A 17,757-nucleotide genomic window follows, 5' to 3' on the forward strand; every position below is an offset into this window, starting at 1 on the left:
ACTCCTAAATATTGGGTTTTTACATCCAGTGTTCTGAATTCAGATATACAGAGAAATACATCTCTGTTGGAGAAACTCTTTAGCCATGATTTTCCATTTCCTCCTCTCCATTATTTGTGTGTTCTCATTGACACTCGGAGTCACGGCTGGAATAGCTGGCACAGTAACCCCCCTGAAGTCTTTATCTTTGTTGTCTCTTTCTCCCCTCAGCATTTTGAACGAGCCAGTTTATGTATCTTGAAGGCAGAAATCCCTAATGGAAACATTTCACTTCAGCTCATTCATAATACGTATTGATAAAACCTCTCTTTGCCTCTCTCAGGATTCAAAGAGCCTCTGCCATTACCCAACAGCATCTGCATGAGTTCCCCTCTCCACCCACATCTGGTGAGAGTGATGAGGGCCATGCATAATGCAGGAGTTGAGCTGTGCTTGGGCCTAGGCTTTCAAGGCAGTGTTTGTGCAGAGATCTCACAGGTGCACGTGCCAGCCTGGAGAGAGCAGCCCTGGGAATCCAGTAGGCAGCTGTCTGGGTTATCACTTTTAGAAACATTTGTAGGAAGTTTTAGTACCCTGAAATTAAACCTGTGTTGCTGCTCACTGCATGCTGGTTCCCCAAGAAACTCAGTTTCAGTGGAAAATCCAAACAAACCCAACCTACAGGAATCTCTTTTCCCTGGGGCAGAGATGTTGTGTGTATCTCTGGAGAGCTTTGTGAGCTCAGTTTTACAGGTGTTACATCAGCAACACAACCTCTCTGGGTGTCTGCTCTTCCAGCCTGGTATTCAAGTACTTCCTACAGCAGAATAATTACAGAGGAAATATTAAACAGGTTCCTTTCAATCCAAAGTACATGCTTTCACCTAAAGTGAATACACAGTGTACCTGCTCCTTTTCTGTGCACATCCATCCTTCCTGCTCAGAAGGATTTGAATGGGTAAACTTGTATTTATTTATCAAGTCAGTGCAAAGTTTTGACTTGGCAAAGTATATTTAGACCTTCAAGTCCAAGTTCTTTGTTGAGATAAACAAGTGGTGCATTGACATCAAAGGAACTTACACCAGAAAGATTTCATTGGACTTCTGTCTGGAGAGTAGAGGGTGTCAGGAAGAGGTTTCAGTCTGATTTAGTGAAAGGTCATACTTGCATTTTTCTGACAAGTAGAGATGCAAACCAATGAGACAGAAAGTTACCTCCACTGCTAAAAACCCTTTGTGCCTGAAGATGTCTTGAAATCTGAATAAAATCATAGTCCACCAAAGACTGGGGCTGCAAATTGAAACATCTGCTAGAAATGAAGAACTGTTTCCATCACCATGTCTGCAAAACCTCCTTCCCCACTCCTTTATTTCTAAGCAACCATAAAGATACCTATAAAATAAGTCTCCCACTATTCTCTCCCAAGGGAAGCTGTCTCTGTTTGAGATATAAACACTGGGAGTGAACTCCCAAACCCTCATTCTAACCCCTTTCTCTTACCATGCTCCTGCCAACTGTGGCCCCTGTTCAAAGCACTATTGATTTTGGTTTGATTTGACACAGACTTAAGGGGAACCCAGAACAGATCAGGCAATATCATCAGGACTGCAAAAGCTTCAGCATTAAGCAAATCCCAGCTGTGTGCCAGTTTGGCTAAATCTGCTTATCCCCTTACTGAGCCATCATTATGAGCTGGAGTTTGTCTGGGGCTCACACAGTCCTCATGCCTAAAGCTTTCTGCCTTGCATAGCACCTTCTGTAACATGATTTTCTTGTACAATGCAGCTCCTCATTAATAAAACAGAGGTCTTGCTGGTGATGGGGATGATTACTCTGACACCATGTCTGCACTGCTGAAGTTCAAGTGATATAACTAGAGGTCTTCCTCATTTACTATGCTGCACATAAGAATGAAACCTCCAACAACTAGGAATTTGCTTCTGGGATGCATAAGCCACATTCTTACAGTAATAAAAATGAGTCTTCTCAAACAACCTCTAGATGGCTCTTGAGGCTTGCTTTGTCAATTAGCAGGCACCTGAAATAAGTCTGCATCAGTCTATATCAGGATTTTCCTATTCATCTATTACTTCTTCATATGAGAGGTGAAACCTTGGAATATTTTTCATGCAGTGGGAAGGTTTCCCTTGGTTTTCTAAAATGCTCTGGGAACCTCTCAGCTGAAGAGAGGAAAAATGTTCATTCTGTTTCTCCCCAGAAAGTCCTGATTGTGAATTCTACCTGTGCATATTTTGCTATAGTTACTACATATTTATTCACTCAGGTGTGGACCTTGCCACTCTTGATTGTAGCATCTCAAGAAGAAGAGCACAGCCACCCATTCCCCTAAGCAGAGGACTTACTCAGTCTTCAGAAATTCTGTTTAGAGGAGTACATCCCCTTTTCATATTGCAAAGGGCATCAGGTATTTATTCCTGATTCACAAAGGAGCAGGGAGGTAGAGTGAGGAGGGAAGGAAGAAAAATATATTCAGAGTTTTAAGATGAATCACATCATATCAATCCATGCTTGGTCTGAAACAGCTCCTGTGAATTACTTGCTGCTCAGAGTATTACTGAGCAGACCATATTGGATGTGATATTTGTAATCCAAAGGGACACACAGGAAACTGTCAATTGAGGAGGTAAAAATCTGTCAGACTAAAAAGTATTTATGCCAATAAGTGCAATGCATTGCCCTGTTCACAATTAAGAGCTCACCTGTTTTCTCCAGCACAGTAACTAGGCATTTTATAAACCAGACATTATATGAACTAGATACTTAACTTCACTCCTAACTGCTTGCAATGAATTTCTCTTCTGGATGAAAATGTCATTGTTGTAATTCTAACGCAGAGAAAATATTCCTTCCTCCCTTAACCAGAAAAATGGTGAAAATATTAAAAAAATATTCTTGCACAAATTTGCAGCATTTAGTTGGAAACCCAAGTCATGCTTTCAGGATAAAGAAAAGTTTAAGATGCTGCCTGCAAACAGAATATATGTGTACTTCTTCCCTTATGTAGTAAGAAATAATACTCTGTTTAATAACACACTGAGTTCCTCCACAATTAAAAAACAATGAGCTGACTTAACATTAGTCAAGTACCATGCAGCAAAGAAGAATTCAATGTGTTCTTTATTGTAAAGGTTAATATCTTTGTGGGTTGTACATTAAGAAAACCTGTAAAATATTTATGTGATTAAATAGAATACAGAACTGACCAGTAGAGACAGTTACAGTAATCTCCTATAATTTTTGCCAAAAAAAAAAAAAAAAAGAAGATATCTTTATACTTCAAATGTTCCAGTTCAGTCAGAGGGACAGGTCTTTGGCTGTAACTCAGCATCTCTCCAGTGCCTCTGTGCAGTAGTGAGGGACACATTTCTTCCCTGTAAATACACTCACACACTGTGTTTGGCACAAATGTCATGTACAGGACTATTCTGTTTGAAAAAGTTTTATGAAATGCCTATTCTTGAACAGAAAATGCTGCAGCACTTGACCACCTTCCTGTGCTGAAAAGTTTTATGAAATGACTATTCTCGAACAGAAAAATCTGCAGCACTTGACCACCTTCCTGTGCTTGGACTTTCTCAACCACCAAACAATCTGTGCCTTTTGTTTTTTCAGGCTGAATACACCAAATGTAAGGAAACATCACAAAACATACTGATAAATCAAACTCCTAATCTGAATGTATCTTTTGAGATAAACTTGTTCTGCATTATTTCGAGCTGGGAATACTACCCAAACTGAACTGGGAGCAGCTGTCTGGGCTTAAAACTGAAATTCCCATTGGCTACAATATTTTGTCTAGATCTAAGAAGCATTGTGCCTTGCTAAGACATTAGTAGGGGGTTCATTCTTAAAACAGCATAGAGGATTAGCCAGCAGATGCTCACTGAGAGCAGAATCTCATTTTTCAGACACTGAGAGAACCCTATGCATGGGGCTAATTTAGAGAAATCCATTCCAATGACATTTCTTTTATGGGCTATATAAATAGGTATGGGAAAAAAAAAGAATCATGTAACCACAAAGTAATAACACGACCTGCAGATTACAAGGTAATTAAACTTGAAGCTACCAAGTACAGTGCTCCAGGAATAATTTACTTCATGGTATGGGGAGCTGAGATGTTCTGATGTTTCTTGCTAATGCAAAATGAATAAGCATAGGGAGCTCCAACCTGCCAGAGCTAAGGAATTAACGGGTTCCCTACCTGAATCTTTCACTTCTTAACACTCATGATGACAATCTAATTTGGAAAGCAGCAATAACCATGTGGTAACTGTCTTTAAGAGGCACTTACTGTGTCATTTTATGGTCAGTGTTTGAAAAGATGGTGTAACTGGCTGGGAGCACTGATTTGGAGCACTCTGCCTTCATTAGCTGCTCAGCACCTCGACAGAGGCCTGAGCACATTTTGCTGCACATTGGTACCACTGGTTTCTGCCTTGAGCCAGGTGTAAAGAAAATGTGAGGAGCTGTTTGATAAAGGATTTAGACAAGCTTTAGGCTGTGCTGTTAATTTCTAGGTGAGTAATCCAATCTCTTTCTCTACTTGCCCTAGAAAAAAAAGGGACTAGAAGTGAACTTTTTTGGAACATGAAAATATGTTCCCCCAACAGGAGAAGCAACATAGATATATAACTCCACCTCATAAAAGATACTTCTTCTTTTTCACCTCTGACTTGTATCTGCTCAGGGGCAGAATTGAGAGATGAGTCCAGTTAAATTGAAATGAAGATGAAGGTGATTACCCTGATTTGCTGTGATGTGCTGCTAGCTCAACTACATTTCATTGATTAACTGACAATTTAAATAAACATCAGTGCAGGCAGATGGCATTTAAATAGGAAGTGTTTTTAAAACTTAAAAATGTAGAGTCTCTTTGGTTGTAAATTGCTGATACCATGTGTTGGCTCAGGCTACAGCACTTGGTGCTGAATATATTGCTTCGTGCCCACAACACATGAGCCCAAACAAAGTAATGTTGTCTTTTACACCTTGACTCAACAACAGCCAATGGCCATGTTTTAAACTCTCCCCAAATTCACTGAGACCTAAAAGAGTTTTAAGTGCTCTGCTAGCTGCAGGTGTTTTCTGCAACTGGGTCAAAGGATATTTTTAGCTTTTTCATTGTTTATGTCTTTGTCAGTGTGTCCCTGAGAACAGACCATGGCATTCAGTGCAGCACCTCCCTCTGTGCAATCCTAAGGACACATTTAAGGTAGTGCTCACTAACTCCTCCCCAAAGATGGAATGGGACCTCTGTAGATTAGAATTATTAATCTTCCAAAATTGGATGATTTCTGCCCCAGCTTTGAACTATCACACAGCTGTGCTGGTGGAGGCTGAGTGCCATTCCCTAAACCTTGCTGCTGTAAATGTCAGGAATAGGTAAAACCAGACTGCAATCTGCAATTAGTCAACAACTCTTACATTAAAACTCAAAATAATTTTGATGTAAGTGCATCAGAAGGTCCTAACCTGAATGAACTAATCATATTAGTAAGGTCAGGCAGTCTGCATTTTGAAACATGTTCCTAGACTCTGCTTAAACATTGGCACTTCCACTCCTATCAGCTCAAGTTCAATGATAGCTGCACATGAGTATGTGCAAGTTCCTCTTTTCATGAAAAACAAGATAGAGAGCTCAGCAAGATAAAGCTGACCCTCATTTAGCTGTGTGTAAAACACACAGAAGCACTGAAAAAATACTCAGTGAATTGTTGCAATGATGGGTTTCTTCCAGTTTCCTTGAGAACACAGTAAACACAGCTTCAAGAAACAAAACCAGTATTTCAGGAGGCACTAAGCTGTTCCCCTGTGACCAATAACAGAAATTTGACACATATTTCAACAAATCATACATTTTTATTGTGGTGTTTGAAATTTCAAGACTTTCTTTTGTAGTGCTGCTAGAAAAATCCACCAGCTGGCCAGTTGTCTCTCTTCAGTGTTCTAAAGATTCCCAGCTGCTAACAGCAAGGTGGGAGCAATAGAAGATAGAGCAGTGTGAAACTCAGCATTGCATCCCACTGTTCCCTGCTGAATTCTGTTTGAGGCCAGGTATTGAAAGACAAAGACATTGTTGCCTTCCTTTCCTGAAATGGGAAAACTTTTGGTTTACTTCTGATTTGCAGCTTAGAGACACAGGTGAATGCTGGAGCAAACCTCCTGAATAAAGGAGTTCCACAGATGAGCCTGAGAAGCTGCACCAGAACAGAAATGGATCCAAGCAAGGGGGACACAGCTGCACTAGCCAATGCTATTTGCATAATTTCACAGGGTCACAAAATCATTTAGGTTGGAAAAGACCTCTGAGATCATTGAGTCCAACCTTTGACTGATCACCACCATGTCAACTAGACCATGGCACTAAGTGCCACGTCCACCGGTTCCTTGAACTTCTCCAGGGACTGTGATGCCACCCACTCCTTGGGCAGCCCCTTCCAATGCCTGACAACAATTTCCATGGAAAAATTCCTCCTAAATTCCTCCTAATTTCATTAGACTTGTGGGTAAGTGAAAGTGGATTTGGGCCACTGGACAAGGAAAGACAATGTGATGGCAGAGGAACAAACACTAATTTCCTCACCAGTAATACCAGGTCTAATTTCCTCTCCATTAATACCAGATCTAAAAAAATGACAGTAACATACTTGAAAGACTCAGCAAGGACAAGAGGACTGTGATAGGCTGTAGCAGAAGACAGAGGTAAGAGGGAGACTGTCTTGGGTAGAGTGAACTAGACATTCTCCCTGCTGCAGGTCTGCTCTGGGGGCTGAAATTTCCTCCTCTACTCTCTTTTCCCATGCCCATTCTCAGACACAGCTGGCAGGCACTGGCAGCATGCCAGAGGACTGGTTCTTCTCTCACTGAGGTCAATAGAAAATTCTTCCTCAACACAAACAAGAGCAGGTCCAGCCTTCCACATGAGACCCACTCCCTGCAGCTGGCACTGCAAGCAGTTCCCTGCAGAGCTAATCCTCTCTCTGTGTGTGCCACCCATAGGCAACACTGCCATCCACATCTCCCTTCCCCCTCTTTTGTTTTTTTGTTTGAAAAATGACAATGAATGCACACAAAGCTTCAATTACAAAAGATTATGAGCTTCAATTTCGTGTGTGCTGTAAAGTCATATTAAACGATCAAATGCTAATGAGGAGAAAGGCTCTTCTAGAGAAATAAGGAATTAGCATAAATTAATAGAGTTCCATATGTGCAAGTTTTATGGGGTAACAAAGTATCTCATCACAAAAGTATAAATATTTAATTTAATTCTTGCTGGGGCCAGTACACAGCATTACAGTCAGCACAGATCTATGAATTAAAGTGTGGGAGGGAGCAAAGCACTGCCCAACTCAGGTTCACAGGGAGGTCACTGTCATGGCTCTGCTGTTCTTTTTCTCTGTTTTCCAGCTCACACAGTTTGAAGCCAGGTCCAAATGGCAAAGCAATATATGCATGGCCTCATCTGCAGTCTGGGGAGTCTTCCTGTTGGCTTCACTCAGTGCGTTATCAAGTTCCTTAGCTCTGCCCAAGAGTATATTTGCTTGTTAACATTGGATCTTCCTGCTCTTAATGCTGAGAGAAAAGGCTTCCGAGGCATTTTCGTGGTGCTTTTACAGCACTTACCCTAACCATGTGGATAAGAGCTGCTACAGGTATAAATTGAGTTGAATTTGTAATTTACATTCAGCCTTACAGTGTATTTCACATTAATGCTGTGAATGAGTTGCTATAATTAAGATTAATTTTACTGAGGTAAAAAGCAAGCCCAGTCCTATATGTTACCTTCCTAAACAGCTGTGGCACTGATTAGCATAGGCTGCTCCAACCATGCTCTGCACACACAGGGAAGGGTCTTTGTGCCACTGTAATAAAGGTCTGGGACTCCTGGGCTGACTTTTTCTTTTATGACCCAATTTGTGGTTCTCAGGAGAAAAGGATACTCCAATACTACTGTACTTCTCATGTTCTTGTGTTGCATTGCTAGAAGCAGCTCTCTTCAAGAGTGCACGTGTTCACATGTGCATGGTGTGTGTTGAGTGGTTTTATTTTCCTACAATTGTGTAAATATGTAGGTGTGTGAAGGGTAAGTTCTTTTTACCTCTAAATAAGTCTAGCTGTGGATGTACTTTGCAGAGTTTGATAATTAGCAGAAACCATAATCACAGTCTGAAATTGCACAGGTGAGTACCTGCAAGCTTGACACTTGAGACTTATAATTGTGGTTTTGAGAGGATTTTCATCATCTTATATCTTGCAGCAGAAATATGCAACAAATAGTTTAAATAAATGACCACAGAGATATGTCACCTTGCAAATCCTTTAGGTCATTATATACAGTCAGATTGTTGCTTGAGTTTTTACCAGTTTCCCATATGCTGGACCTCAGGAAATAAAGCTTTTTACTAAATATTCCATTTTGAATTCACTTCTTCATTAGTGTGACAAAGAGCAGCTGGAAAACAAGGGGAAATCCTGTAATAGCATAAGCAGAGAACAATGCCTAAAAGTCCACAAAAGAGGACCTAAAACATCAACATGTCTCTTCTAGTTGAACAAATCCTCAGAAGACTTCAGCCATAGTCCTGTCTTTCCCTTTGGTCCCTGCTACATCTTATTCTTGGATGGAATATGGGGAAAACATCTTCATTAGGTAACATATATTGAATTATCCTTCTCTTGGCTGAAACTTGCAAAAGGTGTTTCTTTGTGGGAGAGCCAGTTCTATGTGAAGGCAGTGGATTGAATCCCCAAAGCCTTGGGATCATTTCCCTAACTCCAGCACAGACTTCTCCTTTTGACCTTGGCCAGTTCCTTTCATAACCCATGGCTCTGCTTGATTCAGTAAAGCTTTTCTTTCTCTTTTCCTCCCATGTTCTTCTTGTTTGTTCAGGTCATCATCTCCATGACACAAGGACTGTACTCACTCTGGGTTTTCTCTGCACGTAGTTCAATGGAGTCCAGAATTTTCTATTAAAATAGGAATAACACTGATAGCCAATGGATACTATAATAGTTTTGGAGGGTGTACACACTATGATTCTCCAAGGCAAGGATCCATCAGGGTGAAGGCAAATTAGAGACTGGCCCAGCAGGGAGAAAAGGCAATTTCTTGCAGAGCACAGAGCTGCTGTTGTAGAACTGGTAGATATAGATTTAAAAATCCCACTGAAACCTCTCTGCTCTGGTGCATATTCCATCAAGGATAGCTGTTTTTCAATGGCCTTAGAGAGCAGCACTGGTATTTCTGGTGCTAACACAGAGAACACGACTCCAGTCAGATGATATTTTGATTGATCTGAGTTGGCTTCAAAGGAGGTGCTGGTTTTGACTCAGCAGAAGAGAAATTAGGTCTGCTACTAGTTAGACCATGTGTACCTGCTCACTATCTGGTGATTTTCTGCTTTGAGTTTGGCTTTTTTGAACCAACCCCCAGCCAGGAATGTCAGTGCTGTGTCAGTGATACCCAGTGATCTCATCACAGCCTGAATGGCACAGAGGTCTGGGGGAGCATGTTTCACTTTCACTGTTTAAGATGAACCTTGCTGCCAACAGGCTGTGCATGCTTTGCATCTTCACTTTGCATCAGCTGAAACTATTTCAAATTAGTCCCTTTTGAGAATCATTATGTCAAGAGGTCTGTCTTGATCGCAGAGCCTCTCTGGGCATAGGAAATGTCAGTCCTGTTCAGAGCACACTCCTGACACTTGGTGACTTTCTGCCAGGTTACATGTTTGACAGCTGTTCTAGGGTGTGTGTTCCCAGCCACTGGCCTGACAACCATCATGAAGCCAATTACAGTCACAGGCAATTAATGTTCCCCTCCTCGGGTTCTCATGGAAATGATAGCATAATGCAGAGGATCAGCGTGAAATCTGTGACCTTTGGAAATATAAGCTTGAGACAGGAGCTGGGCTTGTGCCTACATCAACTGTGTCCAATTAAGCTCTTAAGGCATGGCAAGGGAGATGGAAAATTACACGTTTCATAAAAGCAACATGAACAATTTTTTTCCTCTCATTTCCAAACACAATAGCTTCTAGTCGACCTGAAAATACCAGCTCTTTCCCCATGCTCTCCCTGCATCAGTTACTCAAATCTCATGGTTAGTAACCTCTAGTAACAGCTGTAAATTCATACAGATTTTCTGAATTGCTGCTGTACACAGACCTGAATCCATCATGTTTCTCCTGTTCTGAGCCATGTGCAGGCAAATCTACAGGGCTAACTCCTCCAGTGATGTGAACCAATGTAATGCCACTAAAATGAAGAGAGATGTTTATCTGCAACCTTTGAGCTCCTTCCCCAATGGATTTCAGTCTAACAAGAGAAAAGAAGATCCTTCCCAGGGTGACATGGCCAATTAACATGTATACAACTAACCCAGAGAGTGATTTTTGTAGCTCTGTAGTTTAGAGAGAGACTGAAAACAAGCAATTTAATTATGAGGTGACACAACTTCAACTTTTCTTTTCCCCTACTTCATGGCTGCACCAAAGTCAGGAATGTTGTTGTAGTTTGAGCTGAAGTACAGGCACCTCTTTCTGTCCTGGTCACAGGAGATCATGACTTTTCTGTTTTGCCTCTGTATATGTATGTGAATGTCCCATTTCTGGCATGGAAAGGAGCAGTGTCTATGTGCAGAGGTTCTGTTTGCAATGTGGAAAACCAACAAAGAGTGGTTTGATCAAATAGTTTGGAATTCAGGGAATTCATAGCAAAGAAATTGTGTGACAGCAACACTTTGAGTTCATATGTTTCATCTGCTTTACTCCAGATGAAGAGAATTTGTTTGTTTGCTTTGAAAAGAACAGGAAGTTGCCATGAAGCATATTGGGATTTTAGGCCAAAATATTTTCAGGATAATTGGTCTAAAATAATGTTGTCTGGGTAAAGCAGCCTGGGGCCTAGCCTGTCTAGCTGTCAGGCTTTTCTCATCACATTTCACAATAAAATATGCAAACTGAGAACAGAAACTTTGACATATTTTCTAAATTTCATGGCTTTCAGTTCAGCTCCATAATTCTTAAGAGTCATGGCTTTAATTTGTTGGGTTTGTTTTTTTATTGTTTAGTATTTGCCATTGGAAATATTGGTCTGATCGAGCCTGTTCCTAAGTTAACCTCTGGATTTTCAGGATATAAAGTGCCAGGATGAGATCTGCAAAGTACATAGTTCTGAATATATATTCTTTGCATCAGTGTCTTTTTTAACACAAATGTGTATTTCTAGGGGAAATTTCTGAGAATGCATTGCTTAGCCCTCCCAAAGACTTTGCTATGGGCTGTTAGGCATCACCTGCCCAGTGCAGGAGGTTCATAGAACTTCAGGTCTCTGCATGAGGAGGTCTCTGCATGCTGTATGAGGTCTCCTGCATGAAGGACCTCAGAGCAACTTTTCAATATCTGAAGGACCTACAAAGAGCTGGAGAGGGACTCTGTGTTTGGAACTGCAATGATAGGACAAGGGGTAATGGGTTCAAACTGAAGGAGGGAAAGTCTAGGTTGGATGTGAGAAAAACATTTTTACTGTGAAGGTGGTGAAACAGTGGCACAGGTTGCCCAGGGAGGCTGTGGCTGCCCCAACCCTGGTGGTGCTCAAGGCCAGGCTGGATGAGCCTTGAGCAACCTGATCTAGTGAGGAGATAGATGTCCCTGCCCAGGGCAGGGGTTGGGACTAGATGATGTGTAAGGTCCATTCCAACCCTTAAATTCTATGATTCTATGATTCTATTCAAGTCACATGCAAAGCTGGTTGGCTGCTTCTAGCAGCTTTGTGCTGAAATATGTTTCCTCTTTAATAATGAAAGCAATTCCATGAGAAGGAGCCTGAACTATCAGAAAGGGCTGTACAAGTGCCATGTACAGAGGGACTAACTGCAGAGTGATGCATGCTACAAGAGACTACAAAGAAATCACCACTGCAGGTTTCCACAAATTCAGGGTACAGTAAAGCATTTTCACTTAAAACCGAACACATCCTGCTTTGGCCAGATAATTTTGTATCAACGTTAACCAAGAAGGAAGAGGAGTGAGCAGGGAAGGAAAGTTTATTTTTTGTGTGCCCATAATGGTTTGATCAATGAGGTCACAGATATTTGGAGCATGGGTATTCCCACTGGTATGACACTGGTGGCTGCTTGGTGTCCTTGAGCCACAGCTGTTTGGTCCTGGTGTTGATGTCCAATATGTCCAGCTATTGAGGCAGATGGTGAGCAGCAGAGTATTTCCAAACTTTTGGAAATATACCACCCTGGAGCCCAACGAGGGAGACAGCTGAAATTGGAAAATAATGTAATAGAATATTTTATTTTTCACAACAGCCTTTAAGGCTGGGAAGGCTGCCATTTCTGAAAGGACACTTTGGCTGACTTCCCCATGTTCTGCACAGCTTTACGATGACCCTCCATTTGCACCCCTTTCCTCTTTTAGACTGAGACAGAGGTTTGCACTTGGTTTTGTACACATATATACACACTCACAAGACAGCAGCAAGTGATATTGAATTTGTAGGCTTGTTAAAGAAAAAATCAGACTTTTGCTCAACCTTTCTGCAGCAAAGGACAGGTTCTGCCATACAGAAATGTTTGGCATCTTTGAAGGTGTGTCCATTCAGCCAAGGGGTCTATCTGTCCTCTTTCCAACACCAGAGGAAAAAAGGTACAAAGGAAGAACAGTAAAAACCTTCATTCATCAGAAGACTCAAAGACTTGATTAATTTTATGAATCTACATGGAAATCAACAGGAATATTGTTATGTGTGTGTTGCTAGTAGACTTAACGTGAAACTTGTGCCTCACATTTTCTTTAGGGTGAATATAATGACATTTTAATGCATTTATTTATTTTCTTTGATAGTTAATGTAATCATAAATAATAGTTTAATTAATAGGTTTTTGGAAGGATTGAGTTCTGTCCTTGGGTTGGGAGTGGTAGGGCTGCACTTCCCCCCATGTGTGTCCCCCAGTGATGCACATATAGTGCCACTGGGAGAAGCTGAATTGCTTGCAGGGTTTTTCCATTAAAAAAAAAACCCACACAACCTTTTTCAGTTTCAGTGTTATGAATTCAATTTGAAGCAAATTCTTTCCTGAAAGACAAGGCCAGATCTTTGTTTTCGGAAGAGTGAATAATGGAGAAAGGATCATTGTTCCCTTAATTTCTACTTGTTTTGGATTCATGAAATTCAGTAGTCAGGCAGGATGGAAAGGGAGCTCCAAGCAAAACAGTTATGATAAACAGCCTCAGTGGGCTTGATACACTTGGCAGGGGCATGGACTGAGCTCTATCCAGGGATACTGCTAAGTGGAGGTTAAGTAGCATCACTGAACTAACACTAAGCTCATGTGCAAAATATATTCAGCAGTTCTGTTTCCAAGACAAGTCATGGATAAATGATGATTTCTATGATTTGTATTTTCTGAGTTCATTTCAGGCATAGTTTTAATACCAAATTTTGGGTGAATTCTCCAGGATAGTTTAATTGATTCCAATGCAGCAAAATTCTGCAGTACACTGAGTGGTAACTAAATGCTGTTGGCAATGAAAAAAAGTTTGGAATGAGGAAATGAGGAAAATATGTAATTTTATTGGAGTACTTCTAAGCACATTCCAATAAAAACACCTTCTAGTTTCTAGAAGACTATGAAACACTCTGCTCTGAACAGATGTTTAAATATTTTACCTCTGGAGTGTTGATTTGTTGATACTCTTTGCAGAACAGACTGACTTCTCTGAGTATGAGAATAATTGCTTGGGGGTGTAGCATGGTCACACAACTGGGTTTGGATAGTTTTTAAAACTGTAGACAACAGCAAAAAGAAGCACTGTCAATCCACAGAACCATTTGTGGAACAAACCACTGAGTGAACGCATATCAGTTTCTACTCCTCAGAACTCAGTGCACTGTGGAAATAGCAGAAACTCTTCATAATTAAAAAGATGAGGTAAGGAGAGCCTAACTCTTCACTCTGTGCAGGATCATGCTTGAGACACCCAAGAGTCTCCAGGAGAGTTATTTGGCTGCCTCCAGGGAATGATGCTGTGGGTCCAAGAGTTTAGCACAGTTCTCAGAGACCATTTGGCTGCTTTAAGCTCATGCTAATGGTACTTGGCCTAACCTCTCAGGAGGGCTGCTAGCACTGAGCACCTTTGCTGATGAATTTTTGACATTAGTCTGGCAGTCTGGTTTTGTGGGTTTTGAGTAAAGACAAGAGCTTAGATCTTTTTCACCTGGGGCTGCAGTGATGTTTTTAAGTTTTACAGACTTTTTTATTTTCCTCTACTTCAGTAAATACAAACATGCACATCCTTGAGGTGTTTGTACACACAGGAGCTACATTTAAGCAGACCAATGCCTTCTAAGCACATCCTGAACACTAAAATTTTATGTGGGGCTTATTGACATGTATAACTGGACTTTCCTGCTATTTGTTCCAGTGAAAGTGTCACTGCCATGAAAGGTGCTGTTTAAATAAAAGTTAAAATATATAAAATCCCTGCTTTATGTTCAAGGTAGAAGCAGGCCAAATTGATTTTCAGTTTAATTGCAATGTCTACCAGCTATTCATGCTACTCATTGTAAAGCACATAAATGCTTTGCTTTAAAGGATATGCTTATTCCAGTACAGAGGGATTTACATGTGTATGCAAACTTCCAATAAAAGTTAATATGCAATTGTAGAAATCCCTCTGCATAGGGATGAGACTATACTCTGAGTCTTCACCATCTGGTCTGTCCTCTAATGATGAATTCAGCATCATAATATTCACAGTCTACTTCTTTAAAAAGGGAGGTACAAGTCATTCAAATGCAGCTCAACCTGCATTTCTCTTCTGGAGAGAAACTTGCCTCTGCCTTGTTTACTGAGAGGAAGATACCCTGAACAACACTGAGAACTGCTGGTTTTCCTTGGTGCTCTGCTCCCAGAAGGCCCAAGAACTGTTGATGCAATTGAAATTTCCAAATTTAAGCTTAGCTTCGCTCAAAAAATGAAGTATGAATATTCACAGAGCTGTGTGTGTAAGACTGTTATGAGCAGGGCTCTGTTAATGATGTGTGTTTTGTTCTGATGCTGTCAGCCTCATTTCCTCACAGAATTATAGAATCTGCTCTGTTTTGCTGTGATTCTGATGATAATATAAGTTTAATGGCCAATATAAAATGGGAAGAAACAGGAGATTTGTTTAGCTTCTGAAAACTTATAGCCAAATATTACTACCTGATACCATGCAAGAGTCAAGGACCTAAGCAGCATCGTTAAAGCTCCTGCAACTCTAACATACAGTGACAGAAATGCTTAAATATGTATGCAAGCATCAGAGAGAACTCATTTCAGTTTCACCTCTTGCTCAGGTTTTTATCAAGGGTGGCAAAATTGTCAGGAAGGAACAATAGTGAAAAATAGAGCTGAAGCAACACAGCTGTTTGTACAGCTCTCCCAGAGGTGCAGCATTCCCTGCCTCTCCTCAGTGAGACAGAGCTGCACCAATGTGTGATTTCTCACAAAGGGAAGTATATTTTTATTGTTTTCATAGCTGTCTGGAGGCTGCTATCTGTCATGCTGACAGACAGAGTGATCTACCAAAGCTGCAGTGAGCACCTTTCCAAGCACATCAGTCCTGTCCTACAGAGTGATGTGGCATTTACAAAAAGTCTGGTGTTGTTCCTCCCACCTTTGCATTAGGGTTAAGAAATTTGGAGATGAGACATGGAGAGTAGGTGGCTCTAAGTCACTTGAAACTTTGGGAGTCCCCACTGACCCTTGCCAAAAGCAAGAGCAGCACTGCATGCTCTCAGGAGCACAAGTTAGGGCTGGAGCAGTGGGGGTAGAAGTTAGATGGCATATTGCATGCAGGGAAGGTGCTGTTCCTCCTTTTGAATGCTCCTTTCTTTGCCCCATCTGTTAATCTTCAGAACCCAGAGGAAGCACAAGTCACCCAGCCCTATCCCCTGTAGGCACACAGTGATGGATTCCCAGTGACTTCACTGGACTACAGGAGAGCAAAAGCAATGGGATGATCAGTAAAACTGCTCAGTTGAGTAAGAGCTCTCCACCCAAGTGCACCCAATACTCCTCTTGATTTCTGTCCCACTGTCTGCTGGATACAGAGACCACCCCACCAGTTGCCTAGCTTGGAAATTAAATATTCAAGCTAAGAATTTTCTGAGAGTGCTAAGGGATTTAGACACACACTTTGCATTAATTTTAATGGACAAGACACCTAAATTACCTGCTGTGCTTGGGAAAGTCTCAGCCTGGGGTTTTATTTATTATTTATTGAATATTCCCTGAGTAAACAGAACTTACTAGCACAAAGATGATCTGGCAGGAAGAATGGTCTTAAAAGGTACCCTATTATTCATGCAATTATCCTGCATCACTCATTCTTTTTATTATTGTTTGTATTACTGTAGCACCTTGAGCCCCACAAGAGAGATGAAGGTCTCTCCAGCTCAGCTTCTGTTTGAACACACATTAGGAGACAAACCCCATCCTAAGAGCTTCCAATTTAAATGGATAAGGCAAAACAAACTATGAGAAAAGCAATTGTGGAGAGAAAAAGTTTACTTGCCCAAGGTCATACAACTGATTATCAGTAGAAAGAGACCTAAACCCTAAGATAGCTTATCTTAAACTCTTAGGCCAGTTAGACCCCATTGCTTCTCTTCTTCCTCAAATAGCACAGCACATGCACTAATTCTTGCTCTCTGATACCTGATAGGTTCTAGTAAACTTTTTCTCCTTTTTGACTCCTGAGCAGACTAATTTCCAACCTCTCAGTTTCATTTTGGCAGGCCTAACATTACAGGGGAAGAAATATGTATCTGTTCACAGCACAAAACTCACATGCCAGTGGATTTCCTTAACTGGACCTGTGGAAACAGAGTGAAAGCTGATAGTTTTATAAATCATAGATCTTTAGCAACCTCTGTAAAGAACCAAACAGAGAATGAAACAGAATAACAAATACGAAAATTTTATTCATAAAATAATTATGATCTAGTTAATGATTCAATCACTTCCTTGTCACTCATGATGCTGCTGTGACACATCCCTTCCCTCCTCATAAAACTCTGGTCATTCTTACAACGCCCATTGTACGAACAATATTGTCCTCGATCAGACAATGAAACCCTTGGGGGAGAGACCATTAACTGAGGCAGGAGGAATTGTTCCCTATGTTCTCTTATGGGGCAGTCAGGAAAGAAATATAGTCATTTCTGGGGTGCTTGCCTACTGGTTCCTACCAAGAGAGCCTTAACCTCTTTATGGCTGTGTGGATATATGTTGTACGTCAAGGTTTAGTGCACCTCCGGCGCTCTGTGCAGAACATGTGCCCTGCCACATTGTTGGCCTCTTTTTGCAAAAGGAGCCCTGCTGAGGATGGGGAGAGCTGTCTCATCTCTCCCTGCCTCTCCTAGCTCTGCTGGATGTGCCTCTCATTCCCTTCCCACGTAGCTGAGCGACACAGCAATTCGTCACATCCCCCTGGCACAGAGGAGGTCATGGGCTGGGCACATCTGTGAGCACAACTTGTGTAAGGAGCAGGGCCAAAAAGCAGGCTCAGAGCATGTAAACATGCAGAAATCTTTCCCTCATTTGCTTGTATTTATTCCTTCTTCTGCATTCAGCAGTGGAAATGTGGCTGGATTGTGATGTGCTTCGGCAGGATGGTGATTTAGCTGCCACAGTGTCGATTGAGTAATGTAACCACACGGGTCAGGAGTCTTATGCACCTCCTGTGTAAAGATGA

Source organism: Acanthisitta chloris, unplaced genomic scaffold (assembly GCF_000695815.1).
Source record: "Acanthisitta chloris isolate BGI_N310 unplaced genomic scaffold, ASM69581v1 scaffold4095, whole genome shotgun sequence".
Lineage (NCBI taxonomy): Eukaryota > Metazoa > Chordata > Aves > Passeriformes > Acanthisittidae > Acanthisitta > Acanthisitta chloris.